Source organism: Chelonoidis abingdonii, chromosome 4 (assembly GCF_003597395.2).
Source record: "Chelonoidis abingdonii isolate Lonesome George chromosome 4, CheloAbing_2.0, whole genome shotgun sequence".
NCBI lineage: Eukaryota > Metazoa > Chordata > Testudines > Testudinidae > Chelonoidis > Chelonoidis abingdonii.
Window position 1 is genome coordinate 3,225,800 of NC_133772.1, and position 7,346 is coordinate 3,233,145.

General features: G+C 42.3%; 1 pseudogene; it reads left to right on the forward strand.

Moving 5' to 3' along the window:
* Window positions 1–329: 329 nt before the first annotated feature.
* LOC142046699 (olfactory receptor-like protein OLF2) lies at window positions 330–4,976 on the forward strand (annotated as a pseudogene).
* Window positions 4,977–7,346: the final 2,370 nt, after the last annotated feature.

Sequence of the window (7,346 nt, forward strand, 5' to 3'; positions counted from 1 at the left end):
ACATCACTGTGTCTCCTTAACTAAACTGCTTTCAGATCCCTTGGGCTACTGCCACATAGCCTCAGCCCTGACACATGCTTCACCTTTACCTCAGGGCAAATGTACGTTCAGACCTATCAGCCAGCCAGGAGCCCTTTCTTACTCCCCCAGACCACGTCTACACTACCCACCGGATCGGTGGGTAGTAATCGATTTATCGGGGATTGATTTATCACATCTTATCTAGACGTGATAAACCAACCCCTGAATCGATGCCCATACTCCGCCTTGGCAGGAGGAGTAAGTGGAGTCAGCGGGGCAGCCACGGCGGTTGACTTGCCGCCGTGAGGATGTCCAGGTAAGTCAAACTAAGATACTTTGACTTTATCTTATATATCTTACATTGACACCCCCCCCCAGTGTAAACAAGTCACAGTCCCTGCACTTCTGAGCTGTCCATGGTGGTGTATTCCTTTAATGAGCCAGGAGTTCAATCGCGCTACAGTGATTGACACCAGCGAGGGATCTGGGCCACTGACTTCTATGAAGTTGTGTCAATTACACCACCTGGGGATTGGCTCATTGACTTCATTGAAGTGACACAGATTTTCTATAGATTCATGATTTCTAGTCTGACATTGGTTAACACAGGAACCTTGCCCACTAATGAAACTGGAACATCTCTTTTAGAGACAATCCAGTCTTGATTTAAAGATGTCAAGTGATTGTGTTTTGGTACATTGTCCCATTCACGATTCAAAACTTACTTGATTCACATGAGTTGAAGATCTGGCCCATTGGCTTCAATGGAGCTAGGCTAATTTATACCATCTGTCTGGCCCAATGACTCCAGGAGGGTATGGTCTAATGGGTATGTCACTATTATGGTTACCTCTTTAAGCAAGTCTAGCAATATCCACCAGATGTAGGCACAGTGCAGAGAAGCCCTGAACATCTCATGGGCACACATTGAGTGTAGGTCTAATGATGCCCCGTCCGCCCTGTGCGATATCACTAAAAGGCAGGGGAGTATGCACATTCTCTCTTCTCTAGCTTCACCAGGTGCTGGGCAGGGACAAGAGGCTGCACTAGGAACATCTCCTTGGGAGATATGTGCAGGAAGGCTCATCTGTATTTCAGAAGCAACCAAGTCCTGAGACCTGTAGGAAGAGAATGGATATTTGCAATGCACAGAAGCTGTTAGTGTTCCCACTGGGTCATTTCACAAGATGAAATCCCTAGCCATACATTGAAGAGATCCCAGCATGGAAGGGCACAGAAAATAAATTGTCCTCTCTTCACGGGGATTTACTATTTTTCATTCTTGAATCAATCTTTTCCATGAAATAAAAGGTATTTGCATAGAAAGTTGAAGGCTACTCTTGGGTGTGAAACCAGAAAATCAAGATCTTCATCTCATTCATCTGTAAACTGACTCCATAAATATTCCATTTTATAATACTGATTCCATTCAGAAGGGTAATCCATAATCCCGCTAAGTGTGCCTGGATCCGGCACGAGACAGTAACACCTCCAGCACACGTGGCAGGGAGAAGCACGCAGTGAGTAGGTCAGAGATAGGATAGGTGGTGGAGCATTTGTTTGGGAAGGTATTGAACACTGCCAGCGCTTATGTCTCAGTAGTTTTTGGCTTTAGAGTACTCCATAGATTCATAAGTAGCAGAGGAATTGTTGTAGGGGTGTTAGGTTTTTGTAGATAATGATCTTATTTGAAGCTCTTTGAAGTAGGGATCTCTCTGCAAATCCAAAGCTATGTGTTTATTGTCCTGCAGGGTGTGTAAAATGTAATGAGTCAATCTACTTAGAGTTTTCTACTTGTGACATCACACAATGTGAAACCAGGACTTTGCCTGTTTCTAGAGGACTTGGTTCTGCTTGCACTGTATGGACCCTAAACGCTCATTAAAATACCCATATCACCTCCTGAGTTTCTTCCTTCGTATTTTCAGTGTTGTCACTTCTTTTTTGTGTGCATGTTTGCTATTTGTGTGCTTTATTATTTTATTTCTGTTCTTTGTGTGAAGTTTAATCAAATAGAGCTGAGATTCCAGAGAAATTATAATGCCAAGTGAATGCCTTTACTCTCCTTTCCAGTATCAGAAAATATGAACTAATATTGTGGTGAGGGAATTCTAGTTGGCTCATAAATGTATATCATTACTTGAAGCTGAGCTTGTGTGCAGATAATATGTATGCAAGGGGGATAGATTTGTGAACAGCAGAAGTCCGCAGCATGTCATTTGCTGTTACGAGCATGAGTAGTTTAGAAGATGATATACATGTACTCCAAGGCAGTGTTAATTATTTATATGATTTCATATTAAATAAGCATCTTAAGCAGTGCACCTTGCTAATTATCCCTTGTTTTAATATTCTTTCTTCTTCTCCTTCATACCTATGAAGTTTTAAAAATATATTTTATCTAGGTTTAGTATGCCACATAAATGACCTTGAATATGTTGCACATAACTACATTCAATCTGCACAACAATGGGAGTAACTTTGGAAAGTACACTAGCAAGGGAGGACATAGAATACAATGGTGATTAGCTCCTATGCATGAATCAAAGATAATCTGGAGTACTCTTACCTGTCTTACAGGTTTTACATTTCACTATTGGGGTAGCGACAATGAGGTGATTCTGAAACAATTAGTACATTTCAGTATATCTAACTTTCTGTTCCTTTGATTCCAGACTTGTTGCTAAGACTGGTTGAAAATTTTTCTTGAGAAGTTTTTTTGATGGGAATAGGATTTTCAATTCAACTATTTTTTCCATAAAATTATCTTTTCCCTGGAAATTATAAGATTTCCATCAATATACAAACTCCCTCCTCCCTAAACCATGGCTTGGGACCCTGGTGATGTTCCAGGGCAGTTCAGCAAGAGGAGAGACCATAATGCATCATAGGGATGGAATCCAGCCTGGGAGCCTGGCCCATGGAAGAGATTGGTGGTTTGTGATGTCTGATGCAAGCCGAGGTATTCCGAACTGAATATTACATTTTTAGCAAAAAGCTTTCAGTCTCCACAAACAATCCCCTTGTGGATCAGCTCTGCACTGTACATGGGTTGCACTGAAACCAGCAGGATGAAATATACTCCTAACCTCATACTCTGTAAAATTGCATCATTTAATAACACAGTAGGAAAGAGTGGACCAAATTAATCCCCAGGCCACCATTACACCGAGAGGCTTTGGTTCACTGAATGCATTAATTAGGTGTTATGGCTTTCTGAGCTCAGGTATTCCCAGTTGCTTCAAGAATCATGTCCCACAGATCACAATTACAGTATATATTTCTGAATGCTCCAAACTGGCAGTTTCTGTCGATGGGAAACACCAACACATCTGTCTCTCTCTTCTCAGCAGGTATGTGCTATTGTCTGAATTACAGTCACACACACAAACGGCACCATGGAGATCGACAGATATTGAATTGGTAACCTCCAGCACTAAGCCTCAGCCCCAACTCCTACCCCTTCAGCTAAAGGACCGACCTCCTTACTTGGAAAATATAGGCAATTACATAGTCACTGAAGCAGTGCCTTCCATTACGTTCTGGGTTTTCATACAGGCTCAAGTAAATGCCAAAAAGATTAATTAGCACATAAGCAACTTTACCCAAACCGATATGCCAAGCCCAGAGCTCACCTACCCAAAGAGGGTAGAAAGATTGACATTCTTCTACTCACCCCTTTTTGAGTTAACAAATAATCTCTTCAGACTGAGAGGATTTCATCTGATTCTCTTACAGAGAGTCACAGTCACTGTTGCTGCTTAGTTAGTGATAGAATATTCGTGTGTGGGGCATGATTAACCTGTGTGTCATTGTATTTATGCAGTGTATTTATTGAACAACTGGAATGACCAGCTGTGAACATCTGACTCTGTGGACTAATCCTTTCCTTAAGGGATACTGGTGTCCATTTAGATATTGACTCCATTTATCTTCACTTACTTCATTACAGAGAAGGGACAGTTTCTAACCATACATCTGCCCACATCTCTGTAGCTGCCTGATCGTTTTCAGAGGAGATGGAAAGGGAAATCACTCGGAGTGACTGAGTTCATTCTCTCAGGACTGACAGATTGTCCGGAGCTGCGGGTCCCCCTTTTTGGGGTGTTCCTACTGATTTATGGTGTCACCCTAGTGGGAATAGGAGGGATGATCTTTTTAATCACAATGACCCCCAACTCCACCCCCCCATGTACTTTTTCCTTGGCAGTTTGTCTTTCTGTAACCTCAGCTCTTCCTCGATAATTTCCCTAAGATGTTGCAATTCTTAGCTGCTGAGAGGAAAAGCATTTCTTACATTGCCTGTGCTGTGCAACTGTCTCTCTTAATTGCTTTTGGAGATGTAGAGTCCTCTTGCTGGCTGTGATGGCGTATGACCGTTATGTGGCCATCTGTAATCCACTGCTCTACAGAGTCGCCATGTCCAGGCAGCTTTGTAAACAGCTGGTGGCTGGAGTGTACGCTGCGGGGGTTTGTGGATTCAATGATATACACATGGCTTACATTTCGGCTGTCATTCTGCAGCTCCAACATCATCAATCATTTCTTCTGTGACATCACCCCACTGTTGGCGCTCTCCTGTTCTGACACTTGGATCAATGAGATTACATTATTTATTTTTATGAGCTGCTTTTTATGGTGGGCAGCCTTGTAACTGTCCTCCTCTCCTATGTCTATATCATCTCCACCATCCTGCAGATCCGCTCTGCTGAGGGCCGGCGCAAAGCCTTCTCCACCTGCTCTTTCCACTTGACTGCTGTGGCCTTGTATTTTGGTACCCTCCTCTTCATGTATTACGTCCCACCTCCAGGTATTCCATGGACACAGACAAAGTGGCCTCAGTGTTTTGCATGGTTGTGATCCCCATGTTGAACCCCCTCATCTACAGCCTGAGGAACACAGAGGTGAAGGACGCCTTGAGGAGAGCAAAGAGTAAACTCCTAACCAATTCCTGAATCTGTTTAACTTAGGATTGGTTAGTGGTGCAGAGTGGAAACAGGTGAATTCAATTTCCAAACCAATTACAAAATAATTTCTCAGAGCCCATGGAAGTATTGTTCATTATTATAATTGTTATTATTAATTTGTTTATATTTCAACAAGGTCTGCAGGACCCAACTGAGATCCGTGGACAAAACATAGGAAGCATCACAGGGCCAGAAGAGAGAATGATTTTATAGACTGGTGGATACGGGCACCCATCTAGAGGGTGAGATGCTCAACTTCACGTCTCTGTTCCAAGGGTTTATTTAATTAGTTATCCACAGCAGAACAACTTTGAAAGCAGAGATTGAGAGCAACGCAGACTGGAATAGCACATCCCTCAGGGCTGAGATGCTTTCTGGAAATGCAGGAAACCCAAGCGCATAGTGTGATGGGTTCAGTCACAGAGATCCCAACTGGGACTGTCACTTGATGTGCTGAAATAACCTCTGATCCTGTTTTCCGTGCTAGCCTGGGTCCCCAGAACCCTGTCTTGCTGAGCCAGAAAAGCTAGCCTGCTGCAACATAGACCCAGGGTCTGGCCCACCCCTCCCAAAACTGCAAAGCTAGAATGAAACCAGCTCAGCAGGATACATGTCCCCATCACGCAGGCACCAAGCTCCCAATGGGATGTAAACCTCAAATAAATAAATTTTACTCTGTATAAAGCTAATACAGGTAAAATGATAAATGTTTGCCCTCTATATCACTGCAAGTAAGATATCCACAACTCTTCTCTCCCTCCCCCACCCGTAACAGTTACTTACACTGAGTTTATAAATAAAAAAAGTGATTTTATTAAGAATAAAAAGTAGGATTTAAGTGGTTTTAAGTAGTAACAGACAGAACAAAGTAATTCACAAAATAAAAATAAAGCAAACACAGAAGGCTAAGCTTTATACACTCAGAAATCAGTTACAGTTCTTAACTCTTCACCCCAGTTGTTACTTCAGGTAAAATCTTTCTCAGGTCAGATGCCTTTTCTGACCTGGTTCCAGCCTGTTCTCTCTCACCGCTGTGGTTACAGTCCTTTTATTTCCAGGTGCTTGTAGGTATCTCCATGTGGTGGGGAGGTAGTCGCTCAAGCCAGCTGAAGACACTCACTGTTTGCCTTCCCCATTTTATACAGAACATCCCTAAGGTGGAAAAATCTTTGTTTGGAATTCCACCCCCCTCTGGAAAAGTAGCAGCTTCAAGATGGATTTCAGTATTAGTCCATAAGTGATGTGGTCACATGTCACTGTAAGACCCTGGTCTCCATGCTTCCTGGTTTTTCCCACACATACACAGGAAGGCTTGCAGGTAAAAAAGAGTCATTCACAGTTCATTGATTCTGATTTAATAGCCTCCACTTAATATGTCTGCATCAGTAATACAAGTTTATATCGTTTTCTCATAACTCCAGACATAGAAATAATCCATGCAAACAAATAGGATGAACACACTTAGTAGATTACAACTTTTCTAATGATATGTACGTGGGCACTTAGCATAAAGCATATTCCAGTTATGTCATATTCATAAGCATATTTTCATAAAGCATATGGAGTGTAATGTACACATGTTGCCCAGCACTGGAGAGAAGGGGTATTGAATCTGGATCTCCCATCTCAAGGTGAAGACCCCAACTATTGAACTAAAAATTACAAAGGGAAGGACCACCACCACCTCCTAGAGTGGCCGTGTTTTGACTGGCTCCCAAATCCTCTCCCCACCCCACACACACACACATTGTTTTGGGACAAACCTATCAGAAGTACTTATAATTCATTTGTGAATAGTTTCTCAGGTCAATCCAAAGGGTATTGTTTTTTTAAAAATAAATTATTAGTTCAGAAGAATTCATCCATTTCTAGATTTGTGTCCCAACTCTGGGAAATATTTAAGGAGGCATTTGGACAGGTGACCAACAAATAAAGTGGAATAGATTCACCTCTGTTTTGTATCATATTAAAAAGACCTCACAGGAGAGACAGTGATACAGAGCAGATGATGCTCTGGTCCTCTGTGTTCCATTTCAACAAGGAAAGACACAGCAACAAAATTAATTGCATGTGCTGTGCACACCTGTTGTCCTGGGAGCAAAGATGTTCCAGGGAGTAAATCTCAAAGTCATCAAAGCTAAATGTAACCTCTGCTACCCATGAAAGCAACTCCAGCGGTATTAAGGGTAACATTGGTGTGGTTAGCAAACAGGGAAAGATTCGTCTCTAAGTCTGATTTTGGGGTTCTGAGCAGGTACTGCTTCCCTCCTTCTCAACTCAACGTAAGTGAAGGGAGGGAAAACAAAGAGGTACCACCATGTCATGGGCAAACAAGTCAGTTTCAGAGCACTTCAGCCT